Genomic DNA, 23,385 nt, shown 5'->3' with positions numbered 1-23,385 from the left:
CCTGGAAAAGATGCAAATGTCTTACTTATTGCAGACTACTTGAGCCGTGAAAGCGGTCTTATGCTTCCAGGGCTGTCATCTATAATTCCTAGTGTTTTATTTATTGAATCTACGGGATACAGACCACACACACAAGTCGTGATATAACATATAGGCACGCTTTGAGCGGTGGAAGGCACAAGTTTTGTCAGTTTTTGTTTAAAGGTGGAAGCAAGCAATCAGAAATATGTGTAATTGAGAAACCTTGTGTGTGTTAGGTTGGTGGCTGGGTTAGTGTTTTTATGCATTTTAGTGCAGGTCTATGTCATATGCTCACTTCACTCCACGTGACTCACAATACTACTAATGCGTATGGTTTGGAGGTACTTTATCAATTATAAAATGGAAGGCACAGTTAATCTTCTTAACCTGTAGCTGCTATGGGGTTTAATTGCCAGCCCAATGACACCTCTGAATTCATTGAGCCACAGCATCACCATGCCAGCCAAACCTATGCCACGACTTTGCCACCCTCTGCTTCTACCTCTTGGCATATATCAAATATGAATACTCTGCCTTTTAACCTCAGACATTTCTGATCAGTAAAGCCTATAAATCCATATCATCCCTTGCGGTAAATCAGTATTATGATCAGCGGTACAACTAGTTGCTCTCACCAATGTAAATTTATTGTACAGTTATTAAAATCCATTACAGTTTAAAGCCAAGGACAATCAGATTGTGCAGATACAAAAACAAACCCACTTCTTAACACATACACAGATTGAAAACCCAATGTTACCAATAAAACACAATGCTAATATCAGACATAGTAATCAGAATAAGTAATAAATACTCATTTACATTAAATACTATACAAAAAACGACAAAAAATTCTCAGCTGAAAATGAAATACATTTGCAGCAAAATGGGGACTTTCCAATAATGGCAAGAGATCCAAACTACTAAATACAAATTGCACATAATAGTTACTAACGCAACTTCATGGATCCATAAAGTGCTTCCCTACATGTCATACACCTTCCCTATGAGCGATAGGCACACTCAATTTCTAATGCTTAAACGTGGAGCAGATGACTGCATAAATCCTTAAAGTGCTTACGTGCTTTGATTAATTCATCATAGAAAAGCAGGCATCAATATGATTGGTTGCTCTCGTTTTCTATTTTTCAACACAGAAATTGTGGCTTTTGTTTGCATTGTATGAAAATTGGCAGGAAAACTGCTGTTAACTCAAAGTAAACATGCAATAAACATGTTTCCTCTGCTGTTAGTGGACACTTTGTCTTGTCAGCACCTACGATTTCCTCCTGTCCTCACCATTTCCATGGGAAAAACTTATGCAATACCAGTTCTATCCTTGAGATTGGAGCACTGCCTGATGGTTGCTCTATACAGCAGTTTGGAGTCTGTGGTTTTGGACTCTGTCAGGCTATTAACAGTTTCACGGGAGCAGCATGTCTTCTGTCCATTATAAACTTTGTTTTTACTGAACTCTGCAGTCCAGCATTTATTTAACACAGTTGCTGGGCTGCAGAGAGCCTGCACAGGCTCCCAATCTGCCTGGTAGCGCCCTGGCTGGGGGCTCCCAGACAATCCTGACGCTGCTTTGAGCAGTGTCCGGATTGGCTGCAGGGCATGCTGGGAGCCTGTACCTGCCTGCTGCCAACACGACGAGGGAGAGAGGAGCGGCGTGTGAGGGGAGGTACGTTTTTATTTTTTATTATTTTATAAATGTTAATTCCCCCCATCCCCAATCACCCCCCACCACTGAGCGGGAATTACTGCAAGCCGCAACTGCTTTTAGACACATACGATTGCATTCTAGGACCTGTTATTTTGCTTTAACCAATGTAAGCATGGAATTTAAAAATCCAGTATACCATAAACTGTTCCCCAAAAACTAAGGACTTGACTGTAGTTTTCACACATGATCTGGGATATCTTGCAGCAAAGCAGGGGTTTATGTTTGTGAGTTGGCCATAGCTGTATGTGTTTCTATTTTTGTTAATTGTGTATGTGGCTGCATTTTTAAAACAAGCTATTTTAAATAAGGTATTTACCTATAACTCTGTTTCAGCCTCTATTTAAATATGCTTTAATGCGTAGAAAAAAGGCTTATAATGCCCTTGTTTTCTTTTCTAAATGTTAGGTTATGAGTATTCCAGACGGTTTTGATATATTTTTCGTTACATTCTGGTATTTGCATTCCTGCATTTATAATAGCGAAAGTACTGAAAGACCCAGGATTCAAAGTGAAGACCAGGACTGAATGAGCTGCTTGCAACAAGCATGGGTCATCTTGAAGCCCGTTTGGTATCTCATCATATCAATGCTACACACCAGTGTGTGCCCTCCCAAAGCACCTGCCTTTGGGTTTCTGAACTGTACAACACCCAGTGCTCCTCTGGTTCATATCACCCAGAGGTCCCCTGAGTGCTTTCCCTGTGTGCCCCTGTGGTGCGTCCCTTGGCTCATCTTGTGCTTCCTCGTCAGTACACATCACCTTCTGCCCCCTTGTTCGCATCCAGCTGTGCTCCTGTGCAGTACATCACATTACGTTCCCTTATACAGATTATCTTTGACTCCTGCTGAACATCACCCCATGCCTCATAGTGCTGAACATCACCCCGTACCTTGTGCTGCTCCGGTCTTTGTATGGCTGTGCTTGGGTATGTCTCTTGGTGTGTTGGTCAGTGTGCATGCCGGTACATGTGTGCTCAAGAAGTGTATACCACTGTGGGCATGAGCTATTCAAATTCCAATTATTTTGCCTCCCAACTGTCCTACTAGGGTGGGGAGAGATGGTCTGTGATGAAGCATGACACAACTAAGTGTGAGACCACTTCTTCCAAAAAGGAGGAATCCCCAACAGACATATCAATCTAACATATTCTCCATGAAACTATTTATGGTGTTAGAGTCACAACCTGAATGAGTGTGCCCACAGCAAATAATCCTTCACCCTACACACCTTTTGTGGGTGCTGCTTCCATTCGTTACATACTGTTACACCATACTTTTGACAGCAATGTAACATTCATATCCTCGACTTTTTAGGCAGCTTTTGATACTGTTAATTGTCAGGCCCTACTAACCCCAGTTTCTGCTTGGAAATCTCTGGGTAGCGTCTTACCTCTTAATTTGTTTCTTTTAAGTTGGTCAAAATGCTAGGTTTAGTCTTTCTCATGTAATTCTTCAAGGAATTTGTTTAATGCAGTACTTAATATTTTATGAACATCTCTCTTCTCACTCATCAAACACTATAGATTGTCAGATATTCATCTTTAAGGACACCTTCTCAATCTCCTCAATTATTACTGTAATGTTACATCTCAGAGACTACCCCCTTATAAGTGGTAGATAATAGGCAATAGTATCCTGGATTTTCTCAGCGTTTTCAATATTTCTGTAGCAAATCAACAAGATCTGTCACAAAACCACTACAGCATATTCACTGCATGTATTAAGATGTGGAAACAATACTGAGCTAATCTATAAATTTTAGCAAACCAAATTATGGTTCCCCTAGGATCAGTTCTCACCCCCATGACATTTGATCTAAAAAAATAGCTTTTTTGGATAATCTGCCTCATAACTCAAATAGCATTGCCAATCATGCCTATCAATACTTAAAAAAATCCTTCTCAGATATATTTATCTAACCAGCATAAGCACCGTCAAAGGCTGCAGGTGCCCCTGTAAAAGTCACAGTCCCTGTAAAGTCCCACTAGGGCACTGTCCTATGTACAAAATCTCATGTCACACAAAAATCCCTCCACTCTATGCTGCATTCAACTTGACCTTTATATTGGATATCTAAAGCAGTGCAAAGAGAACATGGAATGCCAACCTGTGGTTCATTTCAAACAACTTTTTAACAGTTAAATCAGTATTCTCAAGGCTGGAAATTCAATATTTGTGGATCTACTGAAATCCATTGTAGTGTCATTCAGCACCATAATGAATGCATCTCAACACTAGTGTCGGGTATTGCACAGCACACTTTGGCACTGGTGCCAGGCATTTCGCATCATGCTCATCATAATTGAGCCATGGCAGCAGTGGCTGTGCACATTAGCGTTTTGTACTGAGTGTGCTGGTGAAGCTTGTCCTCCACCTTTGGAGCTGTGGTTAGAAATGTCTGAGATGCCCAAAGAGGCTTTTCCCTCAGTCCTTCTCCCCTTGCATGGGTCCTATTGCTTTTGGGATAATCCACCCAAACCTGCTGAATGTGTGCATACTTTCTGCAACTTTTTAGTGGGGCATATGATTGATCTGTGCCCGAAATGCTTAATTGTCAAGGATGTTTGTTTTTCCTCTGTTGCTATTGTGCCGTGCCCCTTTTTATTTAATGCTTTCAGAAGATGTAGTACAAAAGTGCTATTTTCTGGGTGTTACGTGATATTAAACCATGGTCAGCACTGTATTATTTGGCTGGGCATTTCCTTTATGCTGCCCTCAAAATTCTGTTCTGGTGGGTCTAGCAAGATATCAAGGGGCATGCAAGGTGATATCCAAATAACAAGTGCAATCTGCCAAAATATGTACAGTAGGGATGCCAAACTGCAGGCTTAATTCCAAAGTAAGGTCATCAACTCTTCAGCTCTCCTAGGAAAAGCAGTGGCCCCAGGTACAGCCCAATCTATGCTTTAGCACAGGCTTTTACATGAGCAAAGCAGTACATGCGTGAGGTATTTGAAGTGGTGATCCAGCAAATGAAGGACAGAACTGGAGAAGTTCTGAGAATCCTGCACAGCAAGTGACACACTCATATCCAAAGCCAACTCTTATCCCTTCTGACCATTCGACAGTGACCATTGGCCCTGGATGTGTGCAGATTGAAAGAGCAAAATAGTTTCTAGTTTCTTTCCTCGTTGGTGACAGTCATCCTGTTTTTGCAGCAGGCAAGGGAAGGTTGCAAAATTCCCCCCACACCACAAAAATCTGGATGATTTAGGAGATTATTGCAAGGATATCCGGACAAATGAGGTTGGATAATGAAAGGGGTGCATATGAAAAACTAGATCAAGACTTGAGGACACTGTCAATAAAGTTCATACCCTTACAAAAATTCTGACCAATGCTCGTCTGATTACCCCCACTGGGCAGCGGTTGTTGTTGAAGAAATCCCAGAAGGAAAATAAAGCAGAAGCGATATGTCATCCTTACTTAGAGTAAGCACAGTTGTTAATTTATTTGACAGGTTCTGAGAGGAAGGATGACCTTCAAGATCAGTACACATACATTAGGTGTTTAAAGAACATGCAATGCTTTCCACTGAAAGCATTTTAAGTAGAGTGAGAGAGCAGGAGCAAGATGTTCTGGAATCACTAAAGTCCCTGTCATCGCAGGGTGATGCAGTGGCAATAGCAGAAGCTTCAAAAAGACAATTGTCAGCTTAGAAAATAAATATCAGTGGCAAAGAAGTAGTTAGAATGGGGAAATAGGCAAACTCTATCCCGTAGAGATCAGGGATGAAGCTACGTGCCTACAGAACAAGTTATTTTCCCCAGAAACATAAAAAATTCATACACACATAGTTCCTAGTGTTGGAACTCACGTTACCACTCAGGCAACCTTTCTTTCCAAAATGCTGCACAAACAGAGGTATGTGCTCCAGTTAATCAGGTAACGTCAGAATGATGCCCTTCTTATTGAGGAAATGACTCCAAAAGGAAATCAAACATAGAATCTAAATGTTAAGAAAGACGCCTAAGCCTCCAGACACCTCCACAGAGCCATTGTATGTGTGTGTGTATAAGGTACTTCTATGTCACAAACCTAGCGAAAAGGCTGGGGAACACTGCACATGGTCAAAGATGAGCTTACATTTATGAGTAATAGGAGGCAAAGATAGTTAAATTGGAGCAGTGCTGTGGTGGTCCTCAGGGATATGGGGATGGTGTTCCAGATCTTGAGTGCTGACACTAAAATCATCCATGCTACCTCCTAAGAGCAAATACATTTGTCCCTTTATCAATGACACAGGGAACACCATCACAGACATGCCAACAATTATGAAAGCAGATCCTTTGTGCACCCTTCAGAGTAAATGTTTGACATGGCTGAAGGGTAGTCTGTCATTGAAATGAGTGTTCCCAGTACATAACGTACGTGAGCAGTCAGTGGGTTGCATCACAGTGCAATTTGGGGAGAGTAATCTACTGTGATTCCTGGAAAGAACTTCGAGAACTAGGAACTCCCCCTCCCCCCCACTTTCATTTTAAGGGAAGATTAAAGTCCCTTTTCCGTCTCCAAGAAGTGTAACAAATAAAAACGAGACACTAATTTTTATTGAAGCTGATTTAATTAAACCTATCTTGAAGTTTCTCGAGATTGAACCTTAAACAATCAACTATTTTTTATGAAACAAGTACTGACTGAGATTAACATATGATTGTGATTTAATTTGCAGCAATGTGGATTTAATGCCTAGAAACGTGGTTCTTACCCTGTGGTCCGGGGACCACTTGGGGCCCACAAAGCTTAGTCAGTGGCCCGTAACTACTTAGAATATTATATAATGTTAACAGATTAGTAAAGTGAATATACAAAGAAAGAGGAAAAATGCACAACTGAAATTTTTAAAAACGTTCTGTAAATGTGAAGGAATTTGAAATTGGAAGCTAAAGATTTTGTTAGATTCCTCAGATTTATTCGTGTGAACAATGTGTGTCCCCAACAGAAAATAGTATGAATGATGACAGGCCTATGTGTATTGTTTTTGGGTTGAAATAATTTATAATGTTTAGGGTGACTTCCACACAGCACAGAGGGGGTCCCTGGGTCCAGTAACGATGAAGTGGGTGTCCACAAGTGTCAAAAGGTTAAGAATCACTGTTCTAAAAGATGACCCTGTGATAGAAGAAACAGCTTTTTTACAATAATTGAACTCCTGGCTGAGTATTAAGCCATCTCAAAATTTGCAAGTGAATGAAAAAAGCATTTGGTGAATTTTATAACATATCATAATAACGTTTATTGGATTATTTATACGCTCTCCTCACTACTGTTGTTGTTAGAGCCTGAAACTCACTAAAATAAGATCTTTTTAGCGTTGTCAAGCGGGTTGAATAGGTTCATGCAATAGTAAATAGCGGTGGCTATTTATCCAACCTTCAGGCTGAATATGCAGAAATTGTTCTTTCATTTTAAATCTCTCCGAGAGGTAAAGTTAGCAGTCTTGCTAGCCTCAAATAATAAAAGAAAACTCATAAATAAAAAATGGCATAATTACAGAAATGCATAGAGGGTCTTTGGGTCAGCCCTCTTCGTATATTTGCCATTTCAACTGTCGTTTACATGTTGCTTCTACTCACCACAACATAGAGCATGCACCAGTACATTAGCCCACTTTAGCCATTGACTCTTTTGCAACGTGTATGATGCCATTTTCACCTATCATGTGCACATACGCTGAAAGAGAAGTACACACATCAGTGCCAAGTCTGGTGGGCCAGTGCTTTATTTGGGCAATGCTTTTTTTTCATTTCATTTGTCCATTCTTTTTCCTTTTTTCCCTTAGATATCCTATTGTGTTTAAACTACGTGTTCGGTGGCATGTGTTGCTGCAGATACACATGCTGTGCATAGTCCGCCGTCTGGTGTTGGGTCGGAGTGTTACAAGTTGTTTTTCTTCGAAGAAGTCTTTTCGAGTCACGAGACCGAGGGACTCCTCCCACTTCGGTTCCATTGCGCATGGGCGTCGACTCCATCTTAGATTGTTTTTTTTCTGCCATCGGGTTCGGACGTGTTCCTTTTCGCTCCGTGTTTCGGGTCGGAAAGTTAGTCAGAATCAACGGAAAATTTGTTGGTATTGTTTCGTTCGGTATCGGGTTAGATTAGAATCAACACCGAATCTTGAAGAGCTCCGGTAGCCCTTCGGGGTAATTTCTATCCCCCGTCGGGGCCTGGTCGGCCCGACCGCGTGCAACATCGAGACTGATGGAACGGACCCCGTTCCGATTCTGTCCTAAATGCCACAGTACATATCCCTATACAGACCAACATTTGGTCTGTAACTTGTGCCTGTCACCCGAGCACAAAGAAGAAACGTGTGAGGCCTGTCGAGCGTTTCGGTCGAGAAAAACGCTCCGAGACCGAAGAGCCAGAAGGTTGCAGATGGCGTCCACGCCGACAGGACAACAACGGTTCGAGGAAGAGGGAGAAGAAGAAACATTCTCCATCCACGAATCGGATTCCGAAGAATTCGACGTCGAAGAAACCGTGACTAAGACGTCGAAACAAGCATCACACAGAAAAACAGACAAAGCCCAGGGGACGCCACTGCCGACAGGCCATGGCTCAACCCATAAAGTAGGTGACCGTCCATCGGCACCGAAAAAGGGCGAGCTGGTGCCAAGATCGTCCGACTCAGGTCGAGACACAGGCACGCAGCAATCTCGGGACTGAGAAACTGCCGCAGAAAAGGGTCGACACCGAGACAGCGGCACCGAAGCTGCTCGGCACAGAGATAGCGGCACCGAAGATGGTCGACGCCAAGAAGGTACGACACCGAAAAAGAGGAAAATCTCTTCGGAGCCGAAAACAACAAAAGACACGGTTTCGGTGCCAAAACGCCCAGCAACCGAACCGAAAGCCAGTTCCTACTCAGAGGAACAATCACTGTCCTCCCAACTTCAAAAACACAGATTTGAGGAGGAATTACAAACAACAGCTGTAGATCACACGCAAAAGCGGATCTTTATACAAAGTGGTACAGGGAAGATCAGCACCCTTCCCCCAATCAGAAGAAAAAGGAAACTAGATTTCCAACAACAAGAAAAAACACCACAAGCAAAAGTGGTGAAGAAGGTAACTCCACCACCCTCTCCACCACCGGCAACTCATATATCACTGGCACAGACTCCGTCACAATCACCAGCTCATACCACCATGAGCCAAGATGACCAGGACGTATGGGATCTCTATGACGCCCCAGTATCGGACAATAGCCCTGAGTCGTACCCCACTAAGCCCTCACCACCTGAGGACAGTACAGCGTATGCTCAGGTGGTAGCTAGGGCAGCAGAGTTTCATAACGTATCGCTACATTCAGAGCCTATCGAGGAAGACTTCCTTTTTAACACCCTGTCCTCCACCCATAGCAATTATCAAAGCCTTCCTATGCTCCCGGGAATGCTAAGGCACGCTAAACAAATCTTTAAGGAGCGAGTTAAAAGCAGAGCAATAACCCCAAGGGTGGAGAAGAAATACAAGGCACCACCCACAGACCCTGCTTTTATTACATCCCAACTGACACCAGATTCAGTTGTCGTAGGAGCAGCTCGTAAAAGAGCCAACTCGCACACATCAGGAGACGCACCACCTCCTGACAAGGAGAGCCGAAAGTTTGACGCAGCCGGGAAAAGGGTTGCAGTACAAGCTGCAAATCAGTGGCACATCGCCAACTCGCAGGCACTCCTAGCGCGATATGACAGAGCCCATTGGGACGAGATGCAGCATCTCATCGAGCACCTCCCCAAAGAATTCCAAAAACAGGCAAAACAAGTGGTTGACGAGGGACAAAACATATCCAACAACCAAATCCGTTCTTCTATGGATGCAGCAGATGCAGCTGCAAGAACTATAAATACTGCTGTAACGATAAGGAGGCACGCATGGCTGCGCACATCCGGCTTCAAACCTGAGATACAACAGGCAGTGCTCAATATGCCGTTCAATGAACAACAATTGTTTGGACCAGAAGTGGACACTGCAATTGAAAAATTAAAGAAAGACACTGACACAGCTAAAGCCATGGGCGCACTCTATTCCCCGCATGGCAGAGGCACATTTGGCACATTTCGCAAAACTACTTTCAGAGGAGGGTTTCGAGGTCAAGCCACACAAGCCAGCACCTCACAAACAACACCGTCTACCTACCAGGGACAGTATCAAAGGGGAGGCTTTCGGGGCCAATACAGAGGGGGCCAATTCCCAAGAAACCGGGGAAAATTTCAAGGGCCCAAAACCCCTCAAAACAAGCAGTGACTCACAAGTCACTCAACCCCTTCACACAACACCAGTGGGGGGAAGACTAAGCCAGTTCTACAAATCTTGGGAGGAGATAACAACAGACACTTGGGTCTTAGCAATTATCCAACATGGTTATTGCATAGAATTTCTCCAACTCCCTCCAAACGTCCCACCGAAAACACACAAGATGTCCAAACAGCATATAGACCTTCTAGGACTAGAAGTTCAAGCATTACTGCAAAAAGACGCAATAGAATTAGTACCAAAAACACAAAAGAACACAGGAGTTTACTCACTGTACTTTCTAATACCGAAAAAGGACAAAAGTCTGAGACCAATATTGGATCTCAGAACACTAAACACCTACATCAAATCAGACCACTTTCACATGGTCACGTTACAAGACGTAATACCACTACTGAAACAGCAAGACTACATGACAACATTAGATCTAAAAGACGCGTATTTCCATATACCGATACATCCCTCGCACACGAAATACCTAAGGTTCGTATTCGAAGGAATACATTACCAATTCAAAGTGTTGCCATTCGGAATAACGACAGCACCAAGAGTCTTTACAAAATGTCTAGCAGTAGTAGCTGCAGATATCAGGAGGCAGCAAATATACGTGTTCCCGTACCTAGACGATTGGTTAATCAAAACCAACTCGCTAACAAAGTGTTTACACCACACAGATTATGTTATACAAACCCTTTACAAACTGGGTTTCTCCATCAACTATGCAAAGTCACACCTTTTGCCGTGTCAAACACAGCAATATTTAGGAGCGACAATCAACACAACAAAAGGGATAGCCACTCCAAGTCCACAAAGGGTTAAAAATTTTCACAAGGTGATACAAGCTATGTATCCAACACAAAAGATACACGCAAAGATGGTCTTAAAACTCCTAGGCATGATGTCCTCATGCATAGCCATTGTCCCAAACGCAAGATTGCACATGCGGCCCTTACAACAGTGCCTAGCATCACAATGGTCGCATGCACAGGGTCACCTTCTAGATCTGGTGTTGATAGACCGCCAAACATACCTCTCGCTTCTATGGTGGAACAGTACAAATTTAAACAAAGGGCGGCCTTTCCAAGACCCAGTGCCACAATACGTGATAACAACAGATGCTTCCATGACAGGGTGGGGAGCACACCTCAATCAACACAGCATCCAAGGACAATGGGACGTACATCAAAGAAAGTTTCATATAAATCACCTAGAATTGTTAGCAGTATTTCTAGCGTTGAAAGCATTCCAACCAATGATAACCCACAAATACATTCTTGTCAAAACAGACAACATGACGACAATGTATTATTTAAACAAACAGGGGGGAACACACTCGACACAGTTGTGTCTCCTCACACAAAAAATATGGCATTGGGCAATACACAACCACATTCGCCTAATAGCACAGTTTATTCCAGGGATCCAGAACCAGCTAGCAGACAATCCCTCTCGGGATCACCAACAGGTCCACGAATGGGAAATTCACCCCCAAATCCTGAACACTTACTTCCAAGTTTGGGGAACACCTCAAATAGATCTATTTGCAACAAAAGAAAACGCAAAATGCCAAAACTTCGCATCCAGGTACCCACACCGGCAATCTCAAGGCAATGCTCTATGGATGAATTGGTCAGGGATATTTGCATACGCTTTTCCCCCTCTCCCTCTCCTTCCATATCTAGTAAACAGATTGAGTCAAAACAAACTCAAACTCATTCTAATAGCACCAACATGGGCAAGACAACCTTGGTATACAACACTACTAGACCTGTCAGTAGTACCTCATGTCAAACTACCCAACAGGCCAGATCTGTTAACACAACACAAACAACAGATCAGGCATCCAAACCCAGCATCGCTGAATCTAGCAATTTGGCTCCTGAAATCCTAGAATTTGGACACTTGAACCTCACACAAGAGTGTATGGAGGTCATAAAACAAGCTAGAAGGCCATCCACTAGACACTGCTATGCAAGTAAATGGAAAAGATTTGTTTGTTACTGCCATAATAATCAAGTCCAACCATTGCATGCATCTCCAAAAGATGTAATAGGATATTTACTACATCTACAAAAATCAAATCTAGCTTTCTCTTCCATAAAAATACATCTCGCAGCAATATCTGCTTACCTGAAGATTACTCATTCAACTTCCCTATTTAGAATACCTGTCATTAAAGCGTTTATGGAGGGCCTAAAGAGAATAATACCACCAAGGACACCATCTGTTCCTTCATGGAACCTCAACATTGTCTTGACAAGGCTCATGGGTCCACCTTTCGAACCCATGCATTCTTGTGGAATTCAATACTTAACGTGGAAAGTTGCATTTCTCATTGCCATCACATCTCTAAGAAGAGTAAGTGAAAAACAGGCGTTTACCATACAAGAACCATTTATTCAAATACACAAAAATAAGGTCGTTCTAAGAACAAATCCAAAATTCTTACCAAAGGTTATCTCACCTTTCCACTTAAACCAAACAGTGGAATTACCAGTGTTCTTCCCACAGCCAGATTCAATAGCTGAAAGAGCACTACATACACTAGACATCAAGAGAGCGCTAATGTACTATATTGACAGGACAAAACAAATTAGAAAAACAAAACAACTATTTATTGCCTTCCAAAAACCTCATACAGGAAATCCAATTTCAAAACAAGGTATCGCAAGATGGATAGTAAAGTGCATCCAAACCTGCTATCTTAAAGCAAAGAGAGAACTGCCTATTACACCAAAGGCACACTCAACCAGAAAGAAAGGTGCTACTATGGCCTTTCTAGGAAATATTCCAATGACCGAAATATGTAAGGCAGCAACATGGTCTACGCCTCATACATTTACTAAACACTACTGTGTAGATGTGTTATCTGCACAACAGGCCACAGTAGGTCAAGCCGTACTAAGAACTTTATTTCAAACTACTTCAACTCCTACAGGCTGAACCACCGCTTTTGGGGAGATAACTGCTTACTAGTCTATGCACAGCATGTGTATCTGCAGCAACACATGCCACCGAACTGAAAATGTCACTTACCCAGTGTACATCTGTTCGTGGCATTAGTCGCTGCAGATTCACATGCGCCCACCCTCCTCCCCGGGAGCCTGTAGCCGTTTAGAAGTAGATCTTGAACATTTGTACATTTGTAAATATATTACATTAAACCTTAATTTTGTACATACGTATTTGTTCCATTGCATGGGCACTATTATTAGCATACACAACTCCTACCTCACCCTCTGCGGGGAAAACAATCTAAGATGGAGTCGACGCCCATGCGCAATGGAACCGAAGTGGGAGGAGTCCCTCGGTCTCGTGCCTCGAAAAGACTTCTTCGAAGAAAAACAACGTGTAACACTCCGACCCAACACCAGACGGCGGACTATGTACAGCATGTGAATCTGCAGCGACTAATGCCACGAACAGATGTACACTGGGTAAGTGACATTTTCATTTCAGATGACAGCACTTGAAAGCCAATGGTACATTTTTTTGCATCAAAAATAATCAAGCTATACTTTGATGTGCATTGCATTAAAACTAAACTGGATTCTACACCTGTTCTATATGCATCTGTGTGCTGAAAAGCACCTGTACTACTGCATTAAAATTATGTGTGATGGGTATTATTTTTAGATGCAAAATGTTTATTGCAAATATAAGGCCACCACTGCTTTTTTTTTATCTTTGTGGCATTTGCTTGCAAAACACAAATACACTATTGCACTAGCTCGCCAAGGTGAGAACTATTGGTTTTGCCATATCTTGTTGTTAATGTTGTTTATCTAGTAAACATGTTGAGTGCCTGTTTGTTATCCTCTCTGTAACGCAGTCCATTCTCTGCCTGGGAAAATAATGAATAAAATCTGGACGTGAAAGAACTTCATCAGCTATTGATGCTTATATTTTTTGGGTCTGGCTTGAGAGCTCATCTATCATTGACCTTATGGGATAAAGCAAAAAAGAGCTTCCAGACTGCTACTGAGAGAGGGGCTTAGTCTCGACCAACATGTTGATTGCCTTTAGTACAGGATTTGATTGGGCCGAAGATGTGTGAGTCTACTAAAATGAGTGCTTGTATTGTCTTTGCTTGTGGCAAGTCTTATATTCAATACAATAGGACTGAATTGGTTATGGTGGCAAGCTAATGATCATGGCTATGATATTACCATTAAGGCCGTAGATCTGGCATATTTATTGTGTCGAACATATGTTGACTTCAATTCATTTAAGGGAGGATAGTTTTTACTCTGAATAAACGCCTGCAGGGAAGAATTTTGCTACATGGAATCTCTAGATTACTATAGTAGGCAAGGGCCTTGGTATTGGTTACCCTGATGACAAACCATGCCTCAAGAAGATTTGCTCTCTTAGATCCCCCAGGAACAAATATGATTTTACTTAGCCAACTATAATGTAGTATATCTTTCTAATGGTATGGCTGTGCGCCTAGTGGTTTCCTTATGGGAAAGCTTGCATTTAAACTAGTAGGTCTGTTGTTGTTGTGACAAACCATAGGTCCGACTGCTGCCCTGAGAAAACCTATGTGCAGTGCCTTATCGCCAATCTGCTTATTATGAAAATGTATGACAAAGGCAGCTGGCCTCTCTTCCTTACTGTGAACAGCATTTTTAGTTTGCAAACTGTGTTTTTCTACATATTGTGATTGTATTTGTAATTGTATGACTATATGCAGCATGACTGCCAGCTTATGTGCACTTGACTAGGTCGGTGTTAGTTATGCTGTCAAGCCAATGGTAAAGGCTATAAACCTTCTTAGTAAATTAGTTATGCCGTATCCGGTAGAGTTGATCTATTAATGAAGAAGCATTATGACAAATCCAACAGGCCTGACTTCCTTATTATGAAAAGCATCTGTTCAAGGCAATATGTTTTAAGGTTAGATTGTTATTACACTGTTCTAAAGTCTGTGGGCACGTATTTTGTTACATTACATTTTACAGGTTATTGCTGTATAAAATAGTTTTGGTTTTGGTGACTCACCTGAACAAGAAGCAAGATAGAAGTTGAGCACTAAAATAATCCTTATTAGGCTGCTTTACGAGGGATTTTATATTGTTTTGACAATAGGAATTTTGTACGAATTTGAAATTTTATTGGGGTAACCTGACCAATATTTTGTTGAAAAGCTTATGGCGGAGCAATAGGTGTGATTTGGTTATAGTGACAAGCCAATGATTAAGGTTGTAAATTTCATGGTTATGAAAAGTTACAATAAAGGCTGAAGGTCCGATGTACGTGTTGTGAAAAAGCATATTTTAGAGTCAATGGGCAATTAGGGCTGGATTCTTATTACTGTGCCTTACAACCTTCAGATAGGTATTTTGGTACATTGAATCTCACAAATTACTGTAGTAGTAAAGGTTTAGTGCTGGTTACCCGCTCTGACAAACCGTGGGTATAATAAGGTTTGCTTTATAAAAATTCTTGTTAGCTCCTACTCTTAGGAAAGATAGTATTTTGTTTTGCCAGCTGTAATTTTGGATACATTTGTAATGATATGACTGTACCCCTGATAGTTGTCTTGTGGGAAAGCTTGCGCTCAGCACAGTAGGTCTGACTTGGTTATGGTGAACAAGTCAACAATAATGCCTATCGATCTAATTGGTGCACTAGGAAACGTCATGCCAGATGTCATAGATCTGGGCTGCTTATTATAAAAAGTTATTGCACAGTCAGTTGGTCTGCCTCTTTTATTAAACCAATAGGCCACTAACAGTGCATTATCATCATGGTAGACACATATTATGATACATGTAATCTCAGATTACCAGGCATGAGCAAGGGGTTTGGTGTTGGTCACCCACTCGGACAAACCCTGGAGTAGAACATTTTTACTGTAATGGTTATTGTAAAGTCCTACTGAGAGTGGTTGTATATTGCTTTGTCAACTGTCATTTTGTAAATTTTTGTAATTTTATAACTGAATGTATGACGGTTGTCATCTTATGCGTACTTCGGTAGACCTGTGCTGGTTAAGATGATGAGTCAATTATAAAGGTTATAGGCCTTATTATTTATTATGAAAAGTTACAATAAAGGTAATAGGCTTGACATATTTATTGTAAAAAAACATAAGTTTAAGACAATAAAACTTTAAGGTTGAATTGTTATTACTCTGTACTAAAGACTACAGACTGTTTTTTTATTACATGGAATCTCGCAGTTTACCATCGAAGGTAAAGGTTTTGTGTTGGTTACACAGGGTGGGTATAGAGAGTTATGCACTCCGAGAATTCTTGTTAGATCCTAGTAGGAGTGACAGTATTTTGCTATTACAACTGTAATTTTGTATACTTTTGTCAGTTTGATTGTACGCCTGATGGCAGCCGTGCAGGAAAGGTAAAGCTCAATACGGTTAGATTGAGGTAGTGACAAGCCAGTGGTAACAGCCATAGACCTGATTGGTTCACTAGAAAAAAAACAGATGCTATAGGTCTCACCTGTGCATTACAAAAATGTACAGCAAAGCCGGTAGGCATGATGTATTTGCTTTGTAGCACATGTGCAAGCCATTAGGCCTTAAAGGGTGGAACATTTTTGCTCTCTGTTAATGTCAGCAGTCAGGTATTTTGTTACATGAAATCGAATCTCAGATTATCTTTGCAGAGAAGGAACTTGGTGTTGGCTCTCCATTTTACAAACCCTAGTGATAGAAGATTTGCACTGTAATAATTCTTGGTAGAATATCTTTGGAAAGCCTGACAAGTTGAGCTGTCTGCCAAGAACTTGTAATAAAAATAAGCATTAAATTACACATACATCCATATACAAAAATATATACCTGTATAGATATATTGAGGGCTTCTGGGTCAGCCCTCTTCTGCCATTGGTCGGTCTGTGTGTCATTTAGGCTTGGTTTCTATCCATGACAGTGTACTGCATGAGGGCATAGTGCACACACCTCAGTCACTGGCTCACTCTTCCTGAGAAAGGCGGCATTTTCGGATCACATGTGCACACCCATGTGAAAAATGAGTGTGTTTCAGTGTCAGGGCTCGTTGTCAAGTCCTTTAGTTTCCAATTTGCTCATTTTATAGTTCCCCTTTAATTTCTTAGCTTCTCCTTTTTTATTGTCTTTTTTTAAGAGGATACCACAGCTCGCCAGGCACTTGCATGACCTCATTTTATTTGAAGCATCCCTAGAGGCCACTTCTTCTAAACTAGGTGACTACTATGGAATGCTGTTTTCCATCATGTATTATTTTTGCCATTCTGAGAGGGCCATCACATTGATTCTAAAACCTGACGGCCATGCTGGAACATTGAAACAACAAAAGACTATGGGGGTTATTCTAACTTCGGAGGAGGTGTTAATCCGTCCCAAAAGTGACGGAAAAGTGACGGATTTACCACCAGCCGTATTACGAGTCCATTATATCCTATGGAACTCGTAATACGGCTGGTGGTATATCCGTCACTTTACCGTCACTTTTGGGACGGATTAACACTCCTCCAAAGTTAGAATAACCCCCTATGTGCTATACCAGTTTAAGATGGACTCCCAGTGCTATGTTTCATTCTGTTACTGCGAGCATATGCCCTCCTTATTCAGATGGCAGTATGTTTTCTTTTTCTGTTTGTATTCTTTTAATTTATATTGCATATGTTGTTGAGTTTGTATTTTATTGTGGTTATGTCAGAGTGTGAATCCAAGAATGAGTTGTGGATGGATTAATGGATGCACAAGGGCAAAGATGAGTGACAGAGTGCATATTTAATGACTTAGGGGGTTATTACAACTTTGGAGGAGGTGTTAATCCGTCCCAAAAGTGACGGAAATACCACCAGCCGTATTATGAGTTCCATAGGATATAATGGACTCGTAATACGGCTGGTGGTATATCCGTCACTTTACCGTCACTTTTGGGACGGATTAACACCTCCTCCAAAGTTTTAATAACCCCCTTAGTGCCAAAATGTATCAATGAGGCAAAGGGCACTTCCATTCATAAGTTCATAATGCATTACCAGTGCTTGTTTAACTCAGTCAGCAACATTACCATGTCTGCAAAAGTACTGTGCCATGATTCCTTGAGTAGCCATTATTTTATAAATATAGATGAAATATTACTGGGGAGTCCGCAGTATATACAAAGGAGTATTTATTCTTTTCAGTGTTTTCTGAAGTCCCAAATGAATTTCAGGAAGATTAAGCATTATAGCTCCGTGCCATTTCAAGCATTAGGAAAGCACTTCTCATGCTGCTAAAGAGTTTTATCATTTCACTTTCGAGAAATCATTTAGAATGAAACAATCTGAGATGTTAATGGCGTCGTAAAACAAACTAATGACATATAGAGGCACTAAACATGATGTAACCTTTGGTTATAGTAGCTTTAATTACTGTGTTAGTAAACTGGATGGGTGATAAAGTGCATTTCAAATATAAAATTCAGACTCGTAAATTGAATTTAAAAAAGCACACAGCATACAGAAAAAACAGGTTTCATATATTTGTATGATAGATCAACTAGAAATTGGAAATGTTTTTCTAACGATTCTTATATTTCTACGGCACTTGTTCTATTCTGTATAATTGGTTTAAAAAGCTTAGCCTCTTAAAAAGCACTGAAGAGATATGTAGATATGCCAGGAAACTGCTCACAAAGGAGAAAAGGTAAACTCTGTGCCTGGAGTGAATTGGATATAGTATAAACATATATTTTCAACACTTCTTGCTTTTGAATTAATCGAGGCTTTTGCTCAGTGCACAGAACAATGTCACGTACTAAGAGCATTTTCGAGTAGTAAAGTAAATATGGGTTGTACTGTTGAAATCAACAAATATATTATCATCTACTAAGAAACTGTGTAAAGGGAAGAGTCAGGATCTCCATGTGGAAGGTTAGGCCAGTGGTGGCGAATCTTATGTTACATAGTTTGTTCAAACACAGGAGACTACAAAACATATTGTTATATGCTGACCACCCCCGTTCCCGATAGCACGTATTTAGAAATAGCGTATCTCGTTATTTTATGTCTCATCACATATTTCTCCTAGTAAAATTCCTTGACAGTTCTGTCATTTAAAATGCAAATGACTACCTCTGTGGTGCTGACCTTGCAGCATGTACCATGTCCAAGCTGACACTAGAAACTGAGAGAAATATTAGTGCCTTTTATGTCATAAACTACAGATGCACTCCCTGCCTTCTGCAGTTGCATACTTAGACCTTATGGGATTGTGAAGTATGATTTTAATATCACAGTACACAAATTAGTCTGAGATGAACATTTCATTGTACAGATAGTTTTGTCTAAACACAAAAAATACAGACTTGGAATATCTATTTACTTTCTGAACTGTGGGAAATCAAGAAAATGTGAATCCTTCTGCATCATAAATAAATAAATAAATAAGTGCATCTCCTGGACTGGAGGTACATCCTGTGTATGCTGATCACGGTGCTGTAAGCCCGGACAGTCCTCTGGACATAGGCTTAGAAAAAGGGAAGATAATTTAAAGACCAGCTTCCTCCCATCAGAATACTGTGAAAGGGACCCTTTGTTCAAACTATTTTCACTGAGGTGTCCCTCCTACCTTGGCTCAGGTGCTCAAATGGAGTTATTTGTTGGGAAGAGATGAATGCCTGTCCCTTCTTGGACGGCATAGTTTGTTTCTGTTGAATGAGCAAGGGGACAGTTCCCATTTTGAAAATTCTACAGTTTGATTTCTGTTGTGCATAATTTTTTGGGAAATAAGATTGCCAGAAGACCCTTTCCAGAGAGAGAACCTTCATTAAACTGTCAGAAATATAAGTGGCCAGGGTTTGGAAGCTAGATAAGGTAGGCCGTATATCCTTAGTAGTGACATACTGGAATTTTGTATTAATTTCTCCCGCTCTGCCGCCCCCTTAAGATCAAAATCTGGAACTGGTCAAGAAAGGATGAATTCACTGGTTGCAGAGAAACAATGGACCTGCTCTAATAACTTATAAAGAACTAAGGAAGCCAATTTCCTGATTGGCTCCAGGAATAGTGAAGACTAATTTTGCTGTAGCTCGTGGTCCTTGCCTACTGGTGAAATGGCTCCGGTAAGTTGACTTTTTAGAATGATGAAACTACTAGTGTGTGGAATAGTCTGAGTTGCCTTTGGGATAGTTCCATTTATGTCTGGCGAGAAGTTCTGCTTGTAGGTCTCATTACCTTGCACGTCAAGTGAGTGGAACTTAAGTGGATTCCATATAGAGAAAGCCTATGGATATAGAGAAGAATGCGTAGGTTAACTGGTGTGCTTTGCTTGGGTTAATTCCAGTAGAGAACCCCATTTAGCATCTGTAAGCAGTAGCACAGATGCCCCTCACTGAATTCTCCTCTAAAAAGTCCTGGAAATAAATCTTCTAGCAGTGTTTGTTTTCCCTTGAAAATCTTACCGGGCATGACTTGTGCCTGTTTGAGGGGAAAGCCGCTTTATACTTCCAAATCCTAGATGATTGTGGTGTAACTGGAGAATCTATCGAACAGTCTGTTGTCCTGCTTGGTGGTTCGAGATACAGATGATCATGGTGTCTGACTAAAGGTTACTGGAACACTCAATTGAACTCCCTGATGTTCTCTTGGTTATCCCCTTTGGGGATTGACATAAATCACTTTTCCCAGTCCAAACGTGTCAGTTCTAACTAGGAGCAACTTCCAACTTTAGGCTGGTAGCAAGCACATGAAGGTCTAGCTTTACTTAGTGATCTTGTCCCGCTGTGACCTTTGTGATCTAGAAATGTTGCCTTTTCCTAGGACTGCTGCAAGATATAGCCTCTAGATTGTTCCAAGTGGATCTTTTTTTTCCTTTTAAGTGTGATAACATTCATTGACAAAAAACACCTTACCGGGATCTGCAATCATTGCCTCAAAGAGTTCATTATTCTTGATGAAGTCTCACTGAAACATTCTCTCTTGGAAACATTTTAACTATTTCTGATGATTTTTAGTGTAGGAAGGTGGTGAAGGTTTTGATTAAGCTAGTTCAGACTTTTTGTTAGTGCTGTGGTGGGAACAGTACGGACCATCAGTGCTTGGGAAAGAACCAACACCAGCTCCAAAAAAACCTCTCATTTACGTTTTCAATAAATGCAGTTGTAAAGGAACTTCTGATTGTTACTACTCCACAGAGTGTGAGCATTCCTTCAGAGAGAACAGAGCGGAACTCCCCAGATCATTAGTTATGACCTGGTTCTATAGCATTACTGTTGTCTAAACTGGGTTTCCAATGAAGCTCAGCGATAAGTTATGACAAATATGAGACAAAACAACAAGGCTACATAGACGTCTTTTAGAAAAATCCAAACCACATTAAACTTGCCATATAAGTGCTGCATTAGCTCTTGTGAAGCCAGATGCACGTTCAGAGTATTGTGCCGAATGTCTGAAGCATTCTGGAGCAAGTATACAAGGAGAACATAGATCACACCTTAACCAATGCTGTGACCGTCTGCCATTCGGCGTCTATTTCCTGAAGCATTGGTGTAGGCCCCAAAGCCTCGAAGCACTTTGCCATCAGCTCAAAGAGCTCAGACAAACTGTGTGCTAAAAACGGAACTGTTAATCAGATCCAAGACCTTCAGAAACTTAAACTTTTAAACAGTGCTTAATTTGTAATTAAGAAGGTGCCGGTGCCCAAAGCCCTCTTCTTAAACATGCGGCTGCTGCAATTAAATGTGTGAACACGGAACACTGAGGCAGCATAACCTTAAAGCCATCTCGGGCCTCTTCAATCCATATAAAGCCACTCCCTCCCCCTTCAGCTCACTCTAGCAGCTTTTTACTTTCTCCCTTTGTGACGCTTTTTCGTTTTTCCCTTCCTCTATCTTTCCCATATGTGTATTTTGCTCGCAGCAAATGCTTGAGGCAGGATATGAAGCCCCGGCCCTCAAAAATAAGTGCCGGTGCTCAGCACCGGAAACAACACGCACAAATTAAGCACTGCTTTTAAAGCTGAATGGCTGGACGGTAGTTGATGGGGATGAACTAGTTCACACCATGCTTTGGTCACATTGCACCCTCTGAACTTCCCTGTGCCCTCACCACTAAGAACCTTTGCTACCCAGAGCAGATGCTGTGCAGGAATGTCAGCAGAGTGGTTATCACAGCCAAAGCACAGTTCTCTCTTGCAGAGCCCTCAGTACAGTCTCACTCGTTTCCTGCACACAGTACTCCGAAGTAGCAGAAAGTCATTGTCTTGACCCGATATAAATCTTTGAAAAGAAATATTGATTTCCTCTTCTTAGCTGCATAAGCGAGTATGTTTCAAGTGCTATGCAAAACTTAAAAATCAATCCTTTTACGTATGATGAGTGACAAGTGCTCTGTTTTGCACAGTGTCGCTTGGATGTTTACCATTCCAAAGACCAATTGTTTTCATGTAAAATTGTATTTTTAATGCGCATAAAAATGTGTAGCTGCATCTAGCTTACACATCTGATAACTGTATTCCACAGTTGCTGCATTGTGACGTGTTACCTTATAATTAAAGCAATAGATCGATGATTCGATGATCTCTTTAGAAAGCCCCCCCCCCCAAATCCACTGTACAGATGCAAGGGTTGTAATAATTTACTTATTGTAAAATTAAAGGCATAATGTTTATGTTCACCTCTCAAAAGAATACGCACATCTGAGCAATGAATAGTTTCCAGTTCTGTGTTGCCTTTACACCCCCCCACTCGGTGACGTATGTCAGCGCATCTCTCTTGTGTACATTGCTGATTTATGCTCCGATCTCTCACGCGTCATCGCGATTCTTTGTTCAAGATGTTGCTTCTTGTGTATCTGGCAGGTTTACTTGCCCTCGTGGTCTCTGCTTTGTTTATAGGTATCTGTTTTCTTTTCACTCTCTCACTTCCCACATTGCCCTTTTCGCTTCCGATATGTGGCTATGTTTTTGCTGTAAAAAATGGTAGAAACCTAATGCTTTTATTGAGCAGACCTAAGTTTGACAGTTTGTCCCCAGAGCTCCAGCAATAACTGTGGGAAGTGTTAACTGAGCCGGGTGAGCTTTCCTGGGTACTGACATTCCATGATGGCCACCATGGAACATCTTGTCCCACTTAGCCTCGGGACTTTGAATGTTTCGTGCTAGTATTTTTTAGGAGTCTGCTGCATCTCATCCTGTCAGTATGGTGCTGCACATACAGAATGGTTTCGAGAGGGTGCTGTGCCACATTTTCGTTCCCACAGTGTTGTAAACTTTTATTACTGATCTATTTTTGTGCTCGATTTCGCCCCCCTTTCAATATTAGATTCCTGTGCCACCCATCTCCGTTTGATAGATCCTGCCAATCGTGATTTCTTTACATCCTTTTCCTCATGTCTGTCCATTGTCTCTTGCATTTCTCTTGATTGGATAGTCTCCCCAGTCCATTG

General features: G+C 41.3%; 1 protein-coding gene across 4 annotated transcripts in view; it reads left to right on the top strand.

Moving 5' to 3' along the window:
* NBEA (neurobeachin) overlaps positions 1–23,385 on the top strand; it is a 1,608,295-nt gene that overhangs the window by 676,217 nt on the left and 908,693 nt on the right. The gene's annotated exons all lie outside the window — the stretch shown is intronic.

The sequence above is a fragment of the Pleurodeles waltl genome, chromosome 8 (genome assembly GCF_031143425.1).
Source record: "Pleurodeles waltl isolate 20211129_DDA chromosome 8, aPleWal1.hap1.20221129, whole genome shotgun sequence".
In the NCBI taxonomy this organism is placed as follows: domain Eukaryota; kingdom Metazoa; phylum Chordata; class Amphibia; order Caudata; family Salamandridae; genus Pleurodeles; species Pleurodeles waltl.
Note: the sequence above shows the minus strand (reverse complement) of the source record. Positions and strands in the feature narration are given on the sequence as shown.